The 22684-nt window shown below is 39.9% G+C and overlaps 1 protein-coding gene across 6 annotated transcripts in view; it reads right to left on the reverse strand.

Moving 5' to 3' along the window:
* The window catches only part of MBLAC1 (metallo-beta-lactamase domain containing 1), a 76155-nt gene continuing 53471 nt past the window's right edge, over window positions 1–22684 (reverse strand). For 3 of the 6 annotated variants that reach the window (XM_082431336.1, XM_082431335.1, XM_082431333.1), the window contains one exon: window positions 1–5885. The gene's annotated coding sequence lies outside the window, so the exon portion shown is untranslated. Of the gene's footprint in view, window positions 5889–9202; window positions 11625–16825; window positions 16981–22684 lie in introns of all 6 variants that reach the window. The other 3 variants (XM_082431337.1, XM_082431334.1, XM_082431332.1) reach the window with 2 other exon arrangements.

Raw genomic sequence — 22684 nt, forward strand, 5'->3', positions numbered from 1 at the left:
TTTGTTTTTTTGCACATACTGGTTCTGAGCGTTTTCATCTGTACACTGGCCTAACCGACTCATTAACCACCCTGTAATAGTATTCCCAGATACTATACAGATGAGGAAGTGGAAACAAGAGAGATTGAGCCTTGCTCACGGCACACAGCTGGCAAGTGGCAGAGCCAGATTCCAGTCTAAGTCTGCTGATGCTGAGGTTGATGCTTTTTCCATTGCTCCATTGGCCAACTACTTTTTTTTTTTTTAAGCTACATTTAATTTTACCTCAGAAATTCCCTGTTCTCATTTTACTTAACACAGAGGAAACTTTTACAGGACATTGCTCGTCAGCCATCATTAGAATTGTTTCATTTTCACAAACAGCTTGAATCATACTACTCATGTAGGGAGCAAAGTTTTTCATTCTTTCATTCAACCGGTGTTACTGAGCACCTTCTATGTACCAGACACTCTTCTTGGAATTGAAGATACAGCAGTGAATAAAAATAAGACGTATTTTTTTTATTGTTTTCAAGTTGTGAGGAAGAGGGTGAGTCAGATAATAAATAAATATATTATGTGGTGAGAAGCGTTATGAAGAAAAATGAAGCAAAGTTTCCACTCACAAGACCCAGACCTAGTGAATTCTGTAAAACAGACCTTATTAAAATCATTCCTTTCTTTCCTTAGCCTCCCCACAGTTCAGTTACTTTTCTACAATCACCTCTTTTTGTTCTATCTGGTATAAAAGCACATAGATCTGGCCATTTCTTTGGGTCTTCATTTTCTTGTGAGGGCTCCCACGTCACGTAAAACTTGTATTAAGTCTGTATGCTTTTCTCCTGCTACTCTGTCTTATGTCAATTCGCAGACCCAGCTGAAAACCCTAAGAGACTAGAGGTAAAAAAATTTGCCTCCCCTACACCGTGAAGGTACTTCTAAGGTAGGATGAGTATTTAATTTTGAACAAAGCACATTAGCCTCCATAATGTGGATGGGCTTCATCCAACCGGTTGAAGATCTTAAGGGAAAAGACTGAGGTCTCCGGAGAAGAAGGAATTCTCATCAAGACTTTAATAACATAGAAACCCTCCTGAGTTCCAGTCTATTGCCCTGTGGATTTCACGCTCAAAACTGCAATATCAGCTCTTGCCTGAATTTCCAGTCTGCTGACCTACCCCACAGATTTGAGACTTGCCAGTCCCCAAATTTTGTGAGCTAATTCCTTAAAATAAATATTCTCTCTCTCCCTCCACCCCCCTTCGCCTTATTCTCTGGAGAACCCTGACTAATACAGTGGTTAACTTATGGCTGGTTTCTGTGGGTTTGGCATCTTTGCTGCCTCGGTTAGCATTCTTTTTCTTTTCGATTCTGATTTTTGGGGGGTGGTTGTTGTTTGCTTTGAAACTAGACGTCCTTGCCTCTTATTTTCCCTTATTTTCCTAGTACCAATTCTTACCCTATCAAACGGCCATCAACAAACTTCCCAACCCCAAGTCTGCCTTTCTTGATTCTCTTCACCTTGACCCACCCCTTCAACCAGCACTTTTCAAAGACTACAGTGCAATTAAATTTTTAAAAATTAATTTTTAAAAAGACTATAGGGTAAGAGTCAGAGTCATGTGCTTTGACCCCATAACTGCTCAGCTTGTAAGTGAGCGAGGCAGGCAAACAAAGCGTCACAGTGACATGTAGTAACTGCTACACTAGAGATGAGCCCCTTAGGTCCCGTGGGACAAGGTTTGTGCGTTGGGAGGGGTCGAGTTGGGGGTAAATTTTAAAATGTGTGGTTTCCAGTCAGGAGGCTCTGCTAGGCTGAGAGACGGGGTGTTGGGATCATTTGGAAACGGCTTAGACAGAAAGGAGGAGGCCAGCTCTGCCACTGGGATGGACGAAAACATGTTATTTCACGCCTCACAATTTGTTCCCTCCTTTTCAAGAGAAGGAAGGGCAAAGAGCAAAGTTAGAGACCACGAGGCCAAAACAAAAAGTCTCTAAAAACCAGAAGGAAATCCTGGGAGCAGCTGGAATAATATAGAAAAAAAATTATTCAATTTGTAGGTTAGCAACGTGCTAGGTACTGAGGTAGACACTGGAATTTCAAGGTGGACCAGGTCCTCATCTTCAAGGAACTCATTGTCTAAAACAAGCTCAGTGAGCACTCACCAGCGTATTCTTTTTTCTTTCTTTCTTTTCATTTTATGTGTACTTACATACTCAAAAAATTAAATTGTGGCTATTACAGATGCTATGTCATCCAGTCTGTGCTGTTTATAGTCATCAGTTTTCTCCCATGTCAGTGTCACATTTCCCAGTCTCTAAGGCTACTTAGCATTCCAGGATTCAGGTATCATAACTGATCTAACCGTCTCTAGTGTTCATTATCTTCATCAGAATATTCTTAATATTCTTCCTCCAGGTATACAGATACTTGCACAGCGAACTCCCTCAGGGTCTCCGCCCAGTTTTCACTTTATCCGAGAAGCTGATCCTGTCCCCTTGACAGAAAACAGCACACCCACCACCACCCTGACCTTCTACGTCCTCTCACCCGACTTTGTTATTAAACTTTATTCAAAAGCAGAAACTAACACACCATTGTAAAGCAATTAAACTCCAATAAAGATGTTAAAAAAAAACTTTATTCAAGCGTAATATACGTACAGGAACAGTTCACATATCATAAATGTACAGCACAGTACCTTTTCACAAACTGAACGCACGCGCACCAGCATCCAGATCAAAAAACAGCGTTACAGCCCGCGAAGCACCCTTCTTGTCCAGTCTCAACCTTTCTCCCGTGGAGAAAGCGACTTCTAACAGCATCGAGTAGTTTTGCCTGTTTCTGTACTTGACATAAATGGAATCACACAGAATGTACTCTTGTGTGATTGACTCCTCTCATTTAGCATCAAGGTTGTGTGATTCATTCACGTTGCCATGTGGAGGTTTCGTTCGTTCATTCTCAGTGCTCTACAGTGTTTCATTGTGTGCACGTGACACAATTTATTTATCCATCCAACCATTGATGGGCATTTGGGTAGTTTCCAATTGTGAGTTATTAGGACTAAAGCTTCCATGAACGTTCCAGTTCATGTCTTTGGGTGAACATACGTACACATTTCTGTTGGGTAAATACCTTGGGGTGAAATTGCTGGGTCACAAGACCTACTTTATTTTTTTAAGATTTTTTTAAATTATTGAATCTTTTATGTATTAATAACAGTGTGTATGTATGCACACACACACACAAATGAGAGAGAGAGAGACACTTAGATCTTAAGAAATAGAATATTACTGCCATAGTCCATTCAGGTGGCTATAAAAGAATAGACTTGGTGATTTACAAACAACAAACATTTATTTCTCACAGTTCCGGAGGCTGGGAAGTCCAAGATCAAGGCACTAGCAGATTTGGTGTCTGGTGAATGGCCACTTCCTGTTACATAGATGACATCTGTGCTGTGTCCTCACATGGTGGAAGGTGTGAGAGGGCTCTGGGGTCTATTTTCTTTTCTTTTCTTTTCTTTTTTAACAGACCTCTATTGGAGTATAATTGCTTCACAATACTGTGTTAGTTTCTGTTGTACAACAAAGTGAATCAGCCATGTGCATACATATGTCCCCATATCCCCTCCCTCGTGAGCCTCCCTCCCACCCTCCCTATCCCACCCCTGTAGGTTGTCGCAAAGTACCGAGCTGATCTCCCTGTGCTATGCTGCTGCTTCCCACTAGCTGACTATTTTACATTTGGTAGTGTATATATGTCCATGCTGCTCTCACTTTGCCCCAGCTTCCCCCTCCCCACCATATCCTCAAGACCATTCTCTATGTGTACGTCTTTATTCCTGCCCTGCCACTAGGTTCATCAGTACCATTTCTTTTTTAAATTCTGTATATATGCATTAACATACGGTATTGGTTTTTCTCTTTCTGACTTACTTCACTCTGTATGACTCCAGGTCCATCCACCTCACTACAAATAACTCAATTTCGTTTCTTTTTATGGCTAATATTCCATTGTATATATGTGCCACATCTTCTTTATCCATTCATCTGTCAATGGATACTTAGGTTGCTTCCATGTCCTGGATATTGTAAATAGTGCTGCAATGAACACTGTGGTACATGTCTCTTTTTGAATTATGGTTTTCTCAGGGTATATGCCCAATAGTGGGATTGCTGGGTCGTATGGTAGTTCTATTTTTAGTTTTTTTAAGGAACCTCCATACTGTTCTCCATAGCAGTTGTATCAATTTACATTCCTACCAAAAATGCAAGAGGGTTCCCTTATCACCACACCCTTTCCAGCATTTATTGTTTCTAGATTTTTTGATAATGGCCATTCTGACCAGTGTGAGGTGACACCTCATTGTAGTTTTGATTTGCATTTCTCTAATAATTAGTGATGTTAGCAGCTTTTCATGTGCCTCTTGGCTATCTGTATGTCTTCTTCGGTGAAATGTCTATTTAGGTCTTCCACCCATTTTTTAATTGGACTGTTTGTTTTTTTTGATTTTGAGCTCCACGAGCTGTTTGTATATTTTGGAGATTAATCCTTTGTCCATTGTTTCATTTGCAAATATGTTCTCCCATTCTGAGGGTTGTCTTTTCATCTTGTTTATGGTTTCCTTTGCTGTGCAAAAGCTTTTAAGTTTCATTAGGTCCCATTTGTTTACTTTTGTTTTTATTTTCGTTACTCTAGGAGGTGGGTCAAAAAATATCTTGCTGTGGTTTATGTCAAAGAGTGTTTTTCCTATGTTTTCCTCTAAGAGTTTTATAGTGTCTGGTCTTACATTTAGGTCTTCAATCCATTTGGAGTTTATTTTTGTATATGGTGTTAGGTAGTGTTCTAATTTCATTCTTTTACATGTAGCTGTCCCGTTTTCCCAGCAACACTTATTGAAGAGGCTGTCTTTTCTCCATTGTGTGTTCTTGCCTCCTTTGTCATAAATTAGGTGACCATATGTGCATGGGTTTACTTCTGGGCTTTCTATCCTGTACCACTGATTTATATTTCTGTTTTTGTGCCAGTTCCATACTGTCTTGATTACTGTAGCTTTGTAGTATAGTTTAAGTCAGGGAGCTGGATTCCTCTAGCTCCATTTTTCTTTCTCAAGATTGCTTTGGCTATTTGGGGTCTTTTGTGTTTCCATATGAATTGTAAAAATTTTTATTCTAATTCTGTGAGGAATGCCACTGGTAGTTTCATAGGCATTTCATTGAATCTGTAGATTTCTTTGGGTAGTAGAGTCATTTTCACAATATTGATTCTTGCAATCCAAGAACATGGTATATTTCTCCATCTGTTTATGTCATCTTTGATTTCTTTCATCAGTGTTTTATAGTTTTCTGAGTACAAGTCTTTCTCTCAGGTCCATTTTCAAGGGTGTTCAAGCCATTCATGAGGGCTCCACCCTCATGACCTAAGCACTTCCCAAAGTCCCCACCTCCAAATACCATCAAATTAAGGATTAATATGAATTTGGCAGGTTGGGGATGCGGAGAGACACAAACATTCAGTCTATAGCAACTATCAACTCTTTGAAACCCTTTGTGTGTCTCTCTATCCCATCCCCCTCTCTACCCCAGAAGTAACCATTATTTCAAATTTTGTTTGTCACTTCCTTGATCTTCTTTATCATTTTGAGATAGATTTCTAAGTAATACATAGTTTTGTTTTTCATGTTTCTGCCAAAGAAGTGGTAAAACCTACATGCTTTTATACCAGGTTGAGCAAAGAGGTGACTGTGGAAAAGTAACTAAACTGTGGAAAGACAGGAATTATTTTAATAAGGTCTGTTTCACAGAATTTTCCAAGTCTTAACTTCCCATCCTTGATGATAAGAATGTTACTTTCCTTCTGGTAGGAGGTGGACACATCTTCCATGTGAAGGTCTTATCTCCTGCTTTCAGGAAGAAAAAGGGGAGAGTCAGAGCATCCTTCTTGCACCTACTGGTAAAAATACCTTTAGCGCAACGTAATTTTTATGTCAAAGAGGCATATTTTGGGGCGACATATTCTGGTTTCCTTCAATAGCAACATCTAGACTGGTGTTTGACCAGACAACTGGGCACACAACCTAGCCAAATTGGCACATAAAATGAACCATCAGAGCCACAAAACCCCAAGAGGGCGGGTGCCCATTTGCTGTGATGGTTTTCATGGCAGCATTCATACCTGGGCCTGTAAAAGGGTTCTTGGACTCCATTGCTATGTATGTGTGTTGCAGGGTGGTCCCCACACTAACAAGGAATTTTTGGGGCACCAGCTAGGAGTCTGAGAATTCAACAAAATTCCACTCAATTCTGACACTATCTACCCAGAGGTAGCATCAGATTGCACAGTTTAAGGGCTCAGTCTACAAGACTGCCCCCTCCCCCACTACAAAGACCAGTCAAAGCCCAGGTTAACACCTGTGTTTTTGATCAACTGGCTCTAGATTGGAGGTTCCAACAATCCCCTCCTCGGGTTTGATTAATTTGCTGGAGTGGCTCACAAAACTCTGAGAAAGATTTTGCTTGCTAGATCACTGGTTTATCATAAAAGGATGGAACTCAGGAACAGCCAGATGGAAGAGAGGCACAGGGCAAGGTATGGGGAAAGGGCAGTGGAGCTTCCATCCTCTCTCTGAGTGCACAATTCTTCCTGAATCTCCAACCCAGAAGTTCTCCAAATCCCATCCTTTTGAGTTTTTATGGAGACTTCCTTACAGTCATGACTGATTAAATCATTGACCATTGGTGTAGGAGGTGGGGATGGTGAGACTGAAAGTTCCAACCCCCTAATCCCTTGGTTGGCTCCAATGACAACCAGTCCAGAACCTCGGAGTCACCTCATCAACATAACGAAAGACACCTTTGTTGCTCTCCTCACTTAGGAAACTCTAAGGATTTTAGGAGCTCTGTGCCAGAAATGGGACAAAGACCAAATATATATTTCTTATCATAAATCACAGTATCACAGGCTGCACTCCTGGGTAATCCTTCCCACTTTCCCTTTTTTACCCCTGCCCCTACTCAGGAGTATTATGGGATAACTGAGCAAAAGGGAAGGAATGTGCTTTGTAAGAACATATCTTGGGGGAAGCTTGGGGAGCCAGAAGGGTAGGAGGCATTTGGGGTCTGGGACCTGGCAGCCTGCAAGCGCCATGTAATGTTGCAGAGTCCACTTCTTTGGTTCTCTGTGGCCAAGAGGGGACCAAGCCTATCTGACCTATGCAGGCTCTCTTAAAGCCCAAGCCACCTCCATTTCTCAAATTTAGTAGTATGTGAAAACCAAAGAGAAGCAAAAGCAGGGTTCCAAAATTGTGGCACGATTGAAATAGATACATTTAATAAATGAATGCTTTTAACAGGGAGACGTTACAAACCTTTATAATTTTGATAGTCATGCAATAATTACAGGGTTTACAAAGTTAATCCCTGAGGCAGAATGCTGTAATGAGACACCGGTTAAACTGTAGGCTGAAAGTCTCCTTCCTTTATAGTGGGCATGTCTCTGGCTGAATATATGACCAACCCCCTTTAGAGGACTGTTCAAAACCTACATTTGAGGCTCTTCGTGAATGAGGCCCAAGAAAAGAATCCCTCTTGCTCTGGCTAGGCTCCAGATACAGCTTTAACATGCCTCAATTTCTAGTTATTCTTATGACCCTAAGGAAGGGGTCCGAGACAGAATTAATAATGTGGTCATGAGTCACATCCTCAGCTCTGGCCTCATACTTTTTTTCCACACTCAACTGAATTTATAGTTCCTTCTAGGACTATAAGTTTCCCAGGACTGGAAAGGGTTCATTAATTTATTAAGTTAGCTTAAATCATCTAAGATCCTACAGCAGTCTGCTTTTCCTGTATTTGGAAATACTAAAATTTAGGACAGTGTACTAAGTTCAAAGTTCATAATGCTTTGAAGTATTTTTATGCTCTGAATGTTTACATTTTCTTGTCAGTTTCTTGCCATGTGGTAACTATACAACCTGCCTAAAGACGAATATTTTTCTACTGGTATTTCAATTTGTGACCTAAATGTTTAGGCATTCAGAATGAGAAAACTATCCAGATTTGAGAAATGAGGCTTTATTTATAGAGGTTTTTAGTAACTTATAAAACTAACAGCGTTTGACAAAGTTTGCCAGGCTTTATAGTCAGAGATCAAGGGCTGTCCACAGCAGGGAAGAACAGTTTAGAAAAATTATGAGCTATCCTATTTTTAGGTAGGTTATGAATGTTATCTGTCTGAGTTAATTCTTATGCCTTGGTCAGAGGTAATAGCTATACAAAGGAGTTGCTTACCTTGGCTTTCAAGTCTGACTTTAAAACTGCAAATTTTGACATAGTTTAGTTTATTAGCAGCCTTCTTAGAAGGTTCCAATGTATAATTATTTAGCTAAAATCACTAGCTTTGGGAATTGTTTAATTGATAATGCTGTTCATTGTGATTTTTACCTGTAAGCAGCCTACTTTAAATTATTTGTTATAGCCAAGAGAAATGTCTCTAAAAATAGTTTTATCATTTTTAGTGTACATCTATCCATTGTCTGCCCCTATGCTCTATTTTTCCTCCTGGTTACTTATGGCTAGAATGGGCATTCCTGTGCAACTGGTCCAGCTGATTGCATATGTAATGGATGATCTACCTAACTTATGTTGTCTTAGAATTTTTGCCCTCGAGGAGAAAGTATGGGTCACTTTCTTTGGCAACAGGGCTTGTAAGGTGAGAGGTTTGGTGGCCTTGTTCTAGGTCCTTTGGTGGAAGCCAGCCTCTGCAGGTAGAGAATGCAGAGCTTGGAGATGGACATCATTTGAGGTTATGTTGTGGAGAGATTTCATGGTGGGAGTTTGGTAAATGAAAGGTCACACGGAAGATTTAACTGAGATGGTGAAATGGCATATCTACAGACTCGTGTTTTCCTACCTATGAAGTGAAGTATTGAAGTGGGTCTGTTTTTCGAATTCTGGATTGCAGCCCTTCAGCGGTTCAGGATCAGCATTAATCACTGACACCTCCCCCCACGGCCCCAGCCCCGCCCCACACAGAAACTATCGGTGCGTCTTATGAAATTTTTTCTTGGTACTTTTGTTTCAGTAATATATAGGTGCACTGGTGTCACCAGTGTTCGGGGCCTTGTGGATTTGGTAGAAGCAGCATGCATCCTCGCTGCTATGGTTCCACTCAGTCTAATTGTTTGAAAAGTCAATAATGCATCGCTTTAGAACCTACTTGGTGGACCAGGGATATGAGACGGTAGAACACTGCCATCAGTTGCTGTAGTAAGTGACCTCCTTTTCATCCTGTTCCACCTATCTATGTAGTCCTGTGTAAAGAAAATGTTTATGTCTGCTTCAGTGACTCGGTGAAAAGCTACTAAATTGGGTCCTTATCTCAGGCTTATTTTTAAATTGGCTTGTGCTGTGGTGCTTCTGATTAATTCTAAAATGGAGCTTGTAGTTCTTAAACCTGTTGTGTGCTAGAAATACCTGAGACTAGCTCTGCTCCCACCCTGAACAATACTAAAATTGAAAACTGGGAAATGTGTCTCAGGACACTCTTTTCAAAAGTTCCCCGAGATGCTTCTGACGCAACCTGTCATCACCAGTTGGTGTAAAGTTTAACAACTTTGGACCTACATCTAGTTTCAGTTGTCTTAAAACTTCATGTCATTTTGTATTACCTTTTAACTTGTTCCATTTCTGTTTCAGGCTATACTCTTCAGTGAGGGGAGAGGGTTGTGTATTTCATCACCAGCAGAGGACTTCCATATACTTGAGCATAGCAATGTGACGACTGCTCTGTCTTATCACTGTCTGTAGTCTTTAGACAAGGTTTTGTTGCTGTTGTTTGTTGTTGTTGGTAAAGTTAAAATATATAGGCAGTAATGATGCAAAAAAGTTAATATGCAATGTCTAGTAAAATCTTACTAATTTATATGTGGACATGGCATATATGAATTAAATGTATGAAAAGAAGAAGATGATAAGTGCTATGGGAAAAAAAAAAAAGCAAAAGTAGATCAGGGCAAATGGGATCCAGAGTGTGCTACAGTATTAAATAGGGTGGTCATGGTGGGTCTCTCTGAGGAGACATTGAGAAGAGTCGAGTGAAGACCGGAAGGAGGTGAGGAAGTCAGCCTGGAGGAAACCCGGGACAGAGTATCCGCGGCAGAGGTAACATGATGCCAAGGCTCGGTGTGTGCACGGATGTGTGTGCCTGATGTACTGGAGAATCGGCAGAGAGGCCAGTGTGGTTGGAACTTTCTGTGCTCAGGGAGGTAATGGGCCTGATCTCATAGGGGCATATGTAGGAATTTGACTTTTTCCTCTGAATTAGTGGTTGTCAACTTTTTAAAAATTATCATGCCCCTTAGGAAACTTTCTAGACAATTTTATTTTCCTAATGGCTATCCTTTCATAAACTGTTAATACCACAGATATAACATATATTCGTTTACGTACTGTGGCCCTTTGGAGGGCCACTAACCATTGTACAATAATATCCAAGATTCTTTTCACTCCCTGCCCCCCGCCCCAAACCACTTTTATCCCCTTGGAGACGATACTGCTCCTGTTGAGAATATATGTTCTGAGTGAAATTTTATATAGTTGGTCCTGCCTGTCACAATTGGGGGACATCCTGGGGTGGTGGGTGATGGCCCTGAATCACTCTGAGAGGCTGCTCAGGACCCTGGCAGGAGCGAAGGAAACTTTACTTTCTCACAACCCATAATTCAGACCCACATTTTTTTCGTACATTAAAAAAAATTCGAACGTGGACATGAATTTACCTCTTGCCTCTTTGGTAGGAAAACCCCTCCCACAAATCCCATGCCCATTGCTCTCATTTTTTGTTTCCTTGTGCTTTATTTCACTCCCCCCCATGACCAAGTGAGTAATTGTGATCCTCGGTGGGGGACCCGTTTCACCTCCTCCCCTTCACACCCACCACGTGGGCACCAGTGCACTTGCACAGAATTCCTAATGCTATTGATCATGCTTTCCTGCCCCAAATGCACTGAGAGCCCAGAGTGGGGAAGGGCAGTAAGGAAAGGAGAGGGAGTAGGGTAGAGAGGAGGGAGAAAAACAAAGGAAGAGACAAGTAAAGCACGAGTAGGTCAGGGTTGGGAAGTGTTTGGGATGAGAAGATGCTAATTATTCCCACACAGCTGGTACCCTGCAACCCCCTCTCGCCTGATAGGGAGACGTCTCAGTGATCCTGTAAGCCCTCTCCCAAGACCACAACAAAAACAAAGCTAGGAAACTCTGAATTCGGTTATAAGTCTGAACTCTCTAGTCAGGCTTAAAAAAATACTTCATGATCTGGCTGTAATCTTCCATTCTGGCTGCATCTTCTGCCTCTGCCTTCCTGGGATTATCCGTTTTTCTCTCTCTGCAGGTGGCACTTCTGTCTGGGATGCTCTTCCCTCCCTCCTCTGCCTATCTGTGAACTATTTCATTCTTTAAAGCCCTCTTCAAACCACCACTTCCTCTGGGAAGACTCTCCTGTGCCCAGAATTAATCGCAGGGTCCTCTGTGCTATTCTAGAAATTACAGCATCATACTGCAGCTACTAGTCTGTAAGCTGGGTTCCCACTTTAGCGCTGAGCTCTTCACAGCATTCTAGCAGCGTGCCTGACCCAGCCGTTGATCTATGTTTGCAGAAGGAATAAATGAAAAGAGGTGGGTAGTTAGAACACTCCCTCACATCATACACAAAAATAAACTCAAAATGGCTTAAAGACTTAAATATAAGACAGGACACCATAAAACTCATAGAAGAGAATGTAGGTAAAACATTCTCTGACATAAATAGCAGCAATACTTTTTGGATCCGTCGCCTAGAGTAATGGAAATAAAAGCAAAAATAAACAAATGGGACCTAATTAAACTTAAATGCTTTTGCACAGCAAAGGAAACCATAAACAAAATGAAAAGACAACCTATAGAATGCGAGAAAATATTTGCAAACAACGTGACTGACAAGAAACTATCGGTGTGTTTCAAACAGCACATATGGCTCAATATCAAAAAAACCCCAAACAACCTGATTAAAAAATGGGCAGAACTGAATAGACATTTTCAGAGAGGAAATGCAGATGGCCAACAGGCACATGAAAAAATGCTAAACATTACTAATCATCAGGGAAATGCAAATCAAAACCACAGTGAGATACCAACTCACACCTGTCAGAATGGCTATCATCAAAAGGAACACAAATAACAAATACTGACGAGGATGTAGAGAAAAGGGAACCCTCGTACACTGTTGGTGGCAATGTAAATTGGTGCAGCCACTGTGAAGAACAGTATGGAGGTTCCTTAAAAAAATAAAAATAGAACTACTGTATGATCCAGCAATCCCACTCCTGGGCATATATCTGAAGAAAACCATAGTTTGAAAATATACACACACCCTAATGTTCATAGCTGCACTACTTACAGTAGCCAAGACATGGAAGTAACCTAAATGTCCAGTGACAGATGAATGGATAAAGAAGATGTGGTACATATATAAAATGAAATATTACTCAGCCATAAAAAAGTATGAAATAATGCCATTTGCAGCAATATGGGTGGACCTAGAGGTTATCATACTAAGTGAAATAAGTCAGACAGAGAAAGACAAATACCATGCACTATCGCTTATATGTGGATTCTAAAAAAATGATACAAACGAACTTATCTACAGAAATAGAGTCACAGATATAGAAAACAAACTTATGGTTACCAGGAGGGAAAGTGGGGGAGGGATAAATTGGGAGATTGGGATTGACATATACACACTACCCTATATAAAATAGATAACTATTAAGGACCTACTGTATAGCACAGGGAACTCTACTCAATACTCTGTAATGACCTATATGGAAAAAGAATCTAAAAAAGAGTGGATATATGTATATGTATAACTGATTCATTTTGCTGTACAGCAGAAACTAACACAACATTGTAAATCTATACTCCAATAAAAACTATACTCCAATAAAAATTTTAAAAAACAATAAAATTCTTATACATGTGAAAAAAAAATAAATTTGTTCATATTATAAAAGACTTAGAAATTAGGAGAAAAGGCCCCAACAGTCCCTAGACCTCAACTACAATCACTATTATTATTATTTTTAATTAATTTATTTTTTATTTATTTATTTTTGGCTGTGTTGGGTCTTTGTTGCTGCGTGTGGGCTTTCTCTAATTGTGGCGAGCGGGGGCTACTCTTCGTTGTGGTGCGCAGGCTTCTCATTGTGGTGCCTTCTCTTGTGGTGGAGCACGGGCTCTAGGTGCGTGGGCTTCAGCAGTTGTGGCACACAGGCTCAGTAGTTGTGGCGCATGGGCTTAGTTGCTCTGCAGCATATGGGATCTTCCTGGACCAGGGCTCGAACTCGTGTCCCCTGCATTGGCAGGCGGATTCTTAACCACTGCGCCACCAGGGAAGCCCCACTATTGTTATTTTGATGTAGTTTATTTCTCATATTAAAATGTATTTTTAAACATGGAAAAAAAAAAGAAAAGATACATACACCCCAACGTTCATAGCAGCACTGTTCACAATAGCCAAGATGTGGAAGCAACCTAAGTGTCCATCAACAGATGAACGGATAAAGAAGATATATATACATTTATGTATGTATATATACATACATAAATGCAATACTACTCAGCCATAAAAAAAATGAAATAATGCCATTTTCAGCAACACGGATGGACCTAGAGATTATCATACTAAGTGAAGTAAGTCAGAGAAAGACAAATATTATATGACACCACTCATATGTGGAATCAAAAAAATAGTACAAATGAACTTATTTACAAAACAGAAACAGACTCACAGACATAGAAAACAAACTATGGTTACCAAAGGGGAAGGGGGCGGGGAGGGATAAACTGGGAGTATGGGATTAACAGAGGCACACTACCATATATAAAATAAACAACAAGGATTTACTGTATAGCACAGGGAACTATATTCAATATCTTGTAATAAACTATAATGGAAAAGAATTTTAAAAAAGAATATAGATATATACATATATATGTATAACTGAATCACTTTGTTCTATACTGGAAACTAACACAATATTGTAAATCAACTATACTTCAATTTTTATAAATAAATAAATAAGAAAAGAGATTGGTGAGGAGGGAGAAAGAGGAAAGGAGAAAGAGCAGAAAAGGAAGAAAACCGAACTAGTAATCAAAGGAGGCAGGAAGTAGAAGAATAAGAGGAGGAGAAAAAGAACAAACAATCATGCCTCATCCAGAATTTGTAATGTGCATTTTATGTCTTCAGAGCTTTTGCAGGTTATATTTACCAACTCAACCACTTTGTAATGTAAATAAGGTAGATATGATTAATTTCATTACAGAAGAAACAAGTTAAGCAAGTTATGCAAGATATACAGTAAGTAGCTAGATATTAACAGTGGGTATGACCCGAATCCAGGATTTTTGAGGGGAGTGGTGGAGGTGTATTATGTATTTCTTTGCAGAGATAAGGAAAAAAACAGATTGTGAAAGGAGAAGACCACCCCCACCCATCCACCCCTCCCCAAAAAAGGAAGAAGTAAAATATTCAGGAATTTGGAAGGGATGGGGTGGGTTTCATGTCTGTTTTTCTCTTAAGTCAATAGTCACATTTAGCTCCTCAACCATACAACTCTAGAGGATGGATTTGAGGTTATTTGTTTTGGAGAAATGAAGGCAGAGGAGGTAAGGGGGAAAGGAAACAAGTTGAGTCTTGGGGTTAAGGAATATAGTGACATCTAATTCTTTTGTCATTAGGACTAGATGCAGCTTAGGACAGTGCAGACTGGAGCCCAAAAGGTGCAAAAATGGGAAGGAAAAGAAAGCATGATGGGTTTTGTGTAGGGTCCCTAGATGAAACTGCATCCCTAGGGCAAAGAGACGGAGAGGTTTGTTGATGAAGGCAGTTAACATTTTAAAATCTATTTTAAAAACCAAACAATACAGAAGAATTGTAGCAACATTAGGAAACATGCATAAGCAAAAAGGTGAAAATAAAAGTTACCCACAATCAGGGCTTCCCTGGTGGCACAGTGGTTAAGAATCCGCCTGCCAGTGCAGGGGACACTGGTTCGAGCCCTGGTCTGGGAAGATCCCACATGCCGCGGTGCAACTAAGCCCGTGCAGCACAATTACTGAGCCTGAGCTCTAGAGCCTGCGAGCCACAATGACTGAGCCCGCGTGCCACAACTACTGAAGCCCGCGCGCCTAGAGCCCGTGCTCCGCAACAAGAGAGGCCACCGCAATGAGAAGCCACCACAATGAGAAGCCCGCGCACCGCAACGAAGAGTAGCCCCGGCTCGCTGCAACTAGAGAAAGCCCACGCGCAACAACAAAGACACAACACAGCCAAAAAAAAAAAAAAAAAGACTAATGGAAAAGAATAGAAAACTAAACTAATAGAAAACTATCACAGGACTTGTGACTCATCTCCCATTTAGAAAAGAAAAACAGACACAATATCTACAGCGATTATTTTAAATAAAAGTATATCCCAAGCAGCCAGCATCAAGTACAAGTCTTGAACGCATCTGAAGAGTAGGAAGGTAAAATAGAAAAGCTAGCCAGTTGTTCAGTGATCATGATCTCTGTGAACTCAACTGTAAAGTTGGCATCAGACTAATTGTAGCACTTGCTTATCATGCTTTTGAGAAAAGTCCAGCTAATTTATCCCTCTCCCCCTTTTCCCTTTAGTAACCATAAGTTTGTTTTCTATGCCTGTGAGTCTATTTCTGTTTTGTAAATAAGTTCATTTGTATTTTTTTGATTCCACATATAAGTGATATCATACAGTATTTGTCTTTCTCTGTCTGACACTTCACTTAGTATGATAATCTCTGGGTCCACCCATGTTACTGCAAATGGCATCATATCGTTCTTTTTTATGGCCGAGTAATATTCCATTACATATATGTACCACACCTTCTTTATCCACTCGTCTGTGGATGGACACTCATGATGGCTGCTTTACAAATCCTCATCAGATAATTCCAACATCTGAGTAATCTTGGTGTTGGCACTGGGTGATTGTCTTTTCTCATTCAAGTTGCGATTGTCCAGGTTCTTGGTATGATGAGTGATTTTCTCCTGTATACTGGACATTTTAGGTATTATATTGTGAGACCCCAGGTCTATTTAGCAGGCAGTCACCCTGTTTAGGTGTAGCATGTAGGTCCAGGTGGGGGAGGGATGCTCAGCTCCCTTTGGGTCCTGCTGATGCCACCCTGGAGTAAGTGGAGCACCAATTCCCATGGCCTTGTTGCCTCCAGATGAAGGGGGAAGTTCAGGTCCACACTTTGCACTACTGACATTAGGGCGGGGGAGTGCAGTGCCAACCAGCATTTCTTCACTCCATTTTTTCCTGCTGTTTTGCTGCCAGGTGGGAACAGAAGCTCAGATCCCTCCTGGAGTCAGTTTTATTTTGATTAGTGTATATGTTACTTTGAATTCTTTATACCCTACAAAGAACCCAGTAGATATCTTGCAAATGGAAATATTCTTTAAGAATATTCAGCAGATGGAATAAATAGTGGAATGAATATCACTTTACAGCAAATCAGCTAAAGATTTATTTCAGAATTCAGGTTCTCTTCCTCATCGCTACAGTATTCTTTAGAATTCTCTTTACTCTGCTACAGTTAATAATTCTTTATGTTAACTTTCCCTGTTCCAATTAATGTGTGATTTCTTTCTCCTGATTGGACACAGACTGATACACTAGTAGTTCCTAATGAATCCCTTTTTTGACATTTCTCTTTTTTGCAGTAATAAAAATAGCCCTGGAATTTCAGTGGCTGTTTGACACAAAAGTTTATTTTGAACTCACCTGAAGTCCAGCCAGTGTCTGGGAGCAGCCTTCCACACTGCTGTCCTCCAAGCTGCTACTCGAGAACCCAGGTCCCTTTCATTCTATGTCTCCACTGTCCCCTAGGGCCTCCCCAGAGGTCACTACTCGTCTTCTGCACCCAGCCCACTGATGAGCTGAGACAGAGAGACAGAGACAGAGACAGAGAGAACAAAGGATTGCATGAGATGTTTGATGTCCAGGCATGGAAATGGTATGCATCTTCACTGCCCAAGTTCCAATGACCACAACCTATTCACGGTCCAAACAGGGAATTTGGGAAACACTGTCTTCAGGAAAAGAAAATGCAACTAGCTAGCCCCCGCTTCCCATCTTTCTAATGTATTTAGATTAATTTTAGACATAGTAATCTGTGTCTAATATATTTTATAATTATATATTTTATAATTGTATATTTTTCTCTTCATAGTCAAAACTAATACTGTGATTTAGTTTCTTGTATAGTGATTCGTATTTCCTTGTCTCTCTCTTTCTTCCTTCCTCCCTCTTTCCGTCCTTCCTTCCTTCTTTTCTTTCTCTTTCTTTCTTTCTTTCTTTCTTTCTTTCTTTCTTTCTTTCTTTCTTTCTTTCTTTCTTTCTTTCTCTCTTTCTTTTTCTTTTCTTTCTTTCTACTTTTCATCAATAAATATTTATTAAGCACCTGTGATGTCCAGGCAGTGTTCTAGGTTCTAAGAAAATAGCAGTGACCAACAAGAAAAAAAGATTCCTGTTTTGTGGTGCATAAACTCTGGTGAAAGACTCAGAAACAAGTAACAAAATAAATATACATACGACTCCGAAGAATGAAAATTTCTGTGAGAAAAAGTAACATGAAAGTTCAAGATGACGATGAGGAGGAAGATGTTTCTGAGGCAGTGTCATGTGGGCTGAGTCCAGAACAATATGGAGCCAGCTCTGTGACGATCTTGGTGATCATCTCTGTCTCATGCAACCCTCTGCCTCTTTTTCCACTACACCTCTGCAGCTGAACATGCTTGGAGAAAAAGTTCAACCACACTGAATGTTCTCACTTTAAAACCTCAAGGGGGCCTAATGCTGCACAATAATCACGGTGGTTCTCAGAATGTGATCCCCAGACCGGCAGCATCAGTATCACCTGGGAGCTTGTTAGACATACAGCTTCTCAGGCCCCACCCCAGACCTACTGAATCAGAAATCCTGGGGAGGAGCTCAGTCTGTGTTTCAACAAGCCCTCCAGATGACTCATGCACACTGAAGGTTGAGAGCCACTGCACTCATCCCACCGTACTTCTCTCTCCTGAAACCTTCTTCATCCTCACACTCAGCTGATGACTATTTTCTTGGACAAAACGAAGCAAAAACTTTCCATGCTCCGACCTACAATTGGTCCTTCCACTTCAGCCCTAAACCTCATCCCCTCTTGCCTATTCAAGAACATCACTCGACCAATTTTCCCCTCTCCCTCCTAAATCATCTTCCTTCTCGATAGCCTTATTTCCATCACATTCCCATTAGCATATAGACATGTTACTTTTTACTTTATTTTCACATGCTTAAGTATTTTCAAGTGAATTACAGACATCATGATGTTCCACCCCCAAATATTTCAGTATAAACCTTTAAAAAAAACAGAATATCTTTAAACATAACCAAAAGTAGATTCTTTGCATCTAATACCCAGCTCATAATCAAATTTGCTCAGTTGTCCTTCACAAGTTTATACAATTGTTTTTTCAAAGCCAAATCCATTCCAGGATCTGGTGTTTTGTCCCTTGATTTTTTTTTTAAATGCAGGCCAGTCCTTTCTTTTCTTGACCCTGATGTATGGAAAAGCCAGGGCCATTTTGTCCTGTCAAATGTTCCACCTTTGGATATTTCTGATTGCTTCCTTATGGTGGCATTTAGTTTGTCCTCTATTTCTTGTATTTCCCATAAACTGGAATTTAGAGTTAAAGGCTTGATAGACTTAACTTAAGCATTTGCAAAAGTGATGTTGAATTCTGTTTGCAGCACATCGGAGGATGCAAAGTATCTGATTGTTTACCATTAGTGATGATAAGAGTGACCCCTGGGTAAGAGGAAAAACGCCTGATCCCTCCACAGTACAGTTATGTTTTCCTCTTGGGGCCAGAAAGGAACCCAGTATTATTTTGGCATTGGAAAAATTCCAGAAATCCTCATTCCCATCCTCCTAATTATTTTAACGCAACTTATAATTATTGCATGTGTGTATATATATATATATATATATATATAAAATGAGTGCACATAATTTAAAATTTTATTATAAAATATAACAAAACATAGAGCAAATGCATAAAACAATTTAACAAATTGTTATAAAATGGTCACCCATATAACGTCCACCCAAAATAAGAATGAGAACATGACCCTCAGTCCAGAAGCCCTCTGGTACCGTGTCTCTCCACAGTTACAACTCCCTCTCTCTCTCCCATTATTCTAGGTGTACCCATGATTCTAACTTTTATAATATTTATGCCCTCATTTTTCTTTATCATTTTGCCAACTTATTAGGCATTCCTAAACAATCCACGTGAGTTTTGCCTGATTTTCAGCTTCATATAAATGAAAACATACTCTACGAATTCCACTGTGTCTGGCTTCTCTATTCAGTATTATATATTTAAGATTCATCCACATTCTCTCGTGTAATTGTAGCTCATCCATTTCCATTGTCATGTGGTCTTTCGTTGTATGATTGTGTCACACTATATTTTTACATTCTATTGTGTATAAGACTGCTATAATAATTGCTACTGGGCTTCCCTGGTGACGCAGTGGTTGAGAATCTGCCTGCCAATGCAGGGGACGTGGGTTCGAGCCCTGGTCTGGGAAGATCCCACATGCCGCGGAGCGGCTGGGCCCGTGAGCCACAACTACTGAGCCTGCGCGTCTGTAGCCTGTGCTCCGCAACAAGAGAGGCCGCGATAGTGAGAGGCCCGCGCACCGCGATGAAGAGTGGCCCCTGCTTGCCACAACTAGAGAAAGCCCTCGCACAGAAACGAAGACCCAACACAGCCATAAATAAAATAAATAAAATGAAACTTAAAAAAAAAAAAAAATTGCTACCATAGGGGGAATTCCCTGGCAGTCTAGAGGCTAGGACTCCGCTTCCACTGCAGGGGGCACGGGTTCCATCCCTGGTTGGGGAACTAAGATCCCATGAAGTACAGATGGTTTACAATGCTGTGTTAATTTCTGCTGTACAGCAAAGTGACTCAGTTATACATATATATATACATTCTTTTTCTTTTCTTTCTTTTTTTTAATTTTTGGCCATGGTATATATATAACATAATCTTTTGTCTACTTATTTTACCAATTACTGAGAGACATGTATACAAATCTCCCAGAACAACTGTGAATTTATTTCTCTGAGTATGTGCATATTTTGAAGTTCACTTTATTTATTTAATGCCATATTGCTATTTAGAATTATATCAATAGAATTATAGCAATATAATAATTATAGCAATATAATAAATGACATACCCCTGGCAAACTGAACTTATTATCATTATGAAGAAACCTTTCTTGTTTCTAGAAATGGTATTTGCCTTAAGGTCTATACCAACTTTCTTTGTTACTGTCTGCATGGTTTATCTTTTCATACTAGGTTTGTCTGAATCAGGATTCAAATAAGATACACACAATTGCAATTGGTTGAGTTGTTTCCATTTCTTTTAATAATTATGGTGCTATTCAGTTACCTATTGCATATTAGGTGAGTTGTAATAGTTTGTGCTTTTTAATGAATTGGTTTATCCCATCTAAGATGTCAAATTAATGTGCATGGAGCTGTTTGTAGTATTTCATTATTATACTTTTGATGCTTGCAGAGTCTGTAGTGATAGCCTCTATTTCCTTCCTGGCATTGGTAATTTTTGTCTTCTCTTATTTTTCATTTGATTTTTCTATATTTTCAATCAACTGTGATTAGATATGGAATTTTCAAGAAATTCTTTGGCTTTGTTGGGATCTTTGAAACAACAGATAGATGCCCCTCATTAGGTCTTTAATTATTTCTGGGGAATTCTCAGCTACTATCTCTACAAATGTTTTTTTCTCACTATTTTCTCTAAGTTCAATCAGGTCCCATTTGTTTGTTTTTGCTTTTATTTCATTTACTTTAGGAGATGGATCCAAAAAAACATTGCTGCAATTTATGTCAAAGAGTGTTTTGCCTATGTTTCCCTCTAGGAGTTTTATAAATGAAAAGACAACCCACTAAACGGGGGAAAATATTTGCAAATGAAATGATTAATACGGGATTAATATCCAACATATTAGCTCATAGAGCTCAACATAAAAAAACACCAAAAAACCCAAACAACCTGATTAAAAAATGGGCAGAACTGAATAGACATTTTTCCAGAGAGGAAATGCAGATGGCCAACAGGCACATGAAAAAATGCTAAACATTACTAATCATCAGGGAAATGCAAATCAAAACTACAATGAGGTACCAACTCACACCTGTCAGAATGGCTATCATCAAAAGGAACAGAAATAACAAATATTGGTGAGGATGTAGAGAAAAGGGAACCCTCGTACACTGTTGGAAAGTAAACTGGTGCAGCCACTGTGCAAAACAGTATGGAGGTTTCTCAAAAACAAACAAACAAACTAGAAATAGAACTACCCTATGACCCAGCAATTCCAATCCTGCATATATATCTGAAAAAAAGCTCAAAACACTAATTTAAAAAGATACATGCACCCCTGTGTTCATAGCAGCATTCTTTACAATTGCCAAGATATGGAAGCAGCGTAAGTGTCCATCAACAGATGAATGGATAAAGAAGATGTGGCACATATATACAATGGAATATTACTCAGCCATAAAAAAGAAATGAAATTGAGTTATTTGTAGTGAGGTGGATGGACCTAGAGTCTGTCATACAGAGTGAAGTAAGTCAGAAAGAGAAAAACAAATACCGTATGCTAACACATATATATGGAATCTAAAAAAAAAAAAAGGTCATGAAGAACCTAGGGGCAGGACAGGAATAAAGACACAGACCTACTAGAGAATGGGCTTGAGGACACGGGGAGTGGGGAGGGTAAGCTGGGACAAATTGAGAGAGTGGCATGGACATATATATACTACCAAACATAAAATAGATAGCTAGTGGGAAGCAACTGCATAGCACAGGGAGATCAGCTCTGTGCTTTGTGACCACCTAGAGGGGTGGGATAGGAAGGGTGGGAGGGAGGGAGATGCAAGAGGGAAGAGATATGGGAACATATGTATATGTATAACTGATTCACTTTGTTATAAAGCAGAAACTAACACACCAGTGTAAAGCAATTATACTCCAAAAAAGATGTTAAAAAAAAAAAAAAAAGAGAGTCATGTACCACAGTGTTCATTGCAGCTCTATTTACAATAACCAGGACATGGAAGCAACCTAAGTGTCCATCGACAGATGAATGGATAAAGAAGATGTGGCACATATATACAATGGAATATTACTCAGCCATAAAAAGAAATGAAATTGAATTATTTGTAGTGAGGTGGATGGACCTAGAGTCTGTCATACAGAGTGAAGTAAGTCAGAAAGAGAAAAACAAATACTGTATGCTAACACATATATATGGAATCTAAAAAAAAAAAAAAAAAGGTCATGAAGAACCTAGGGGCAGGACAGGAATAAAGACACAGACCTACTAGAGAATGGACTTGAGGACACGGGGAGGGGGGAGGGTAAGTTGGGACAAAGTGAGAGAATGGCATGGCCATATATGCACTACCAAATGTAAAACCGATAGCTAGTGGGAAGCAGCCGCATAGCACAGGGAGATCAGCTCAGTGCTTTGTGACCACCTAGAGGGGTG

Source organism: Balaenoptera physalus, assembly GCF_965194825.1.
Source record: "Balaenoptera physalus genome assembly, chromosome: 16".
In the NCBI taxonomy this organism is placed as follows: Eukaryota; Metazoa; Chordata; class Mammalia; order Artiodactyla; family Balaenopteridae; genus Balaenoptera; species Balaenoptera physalus.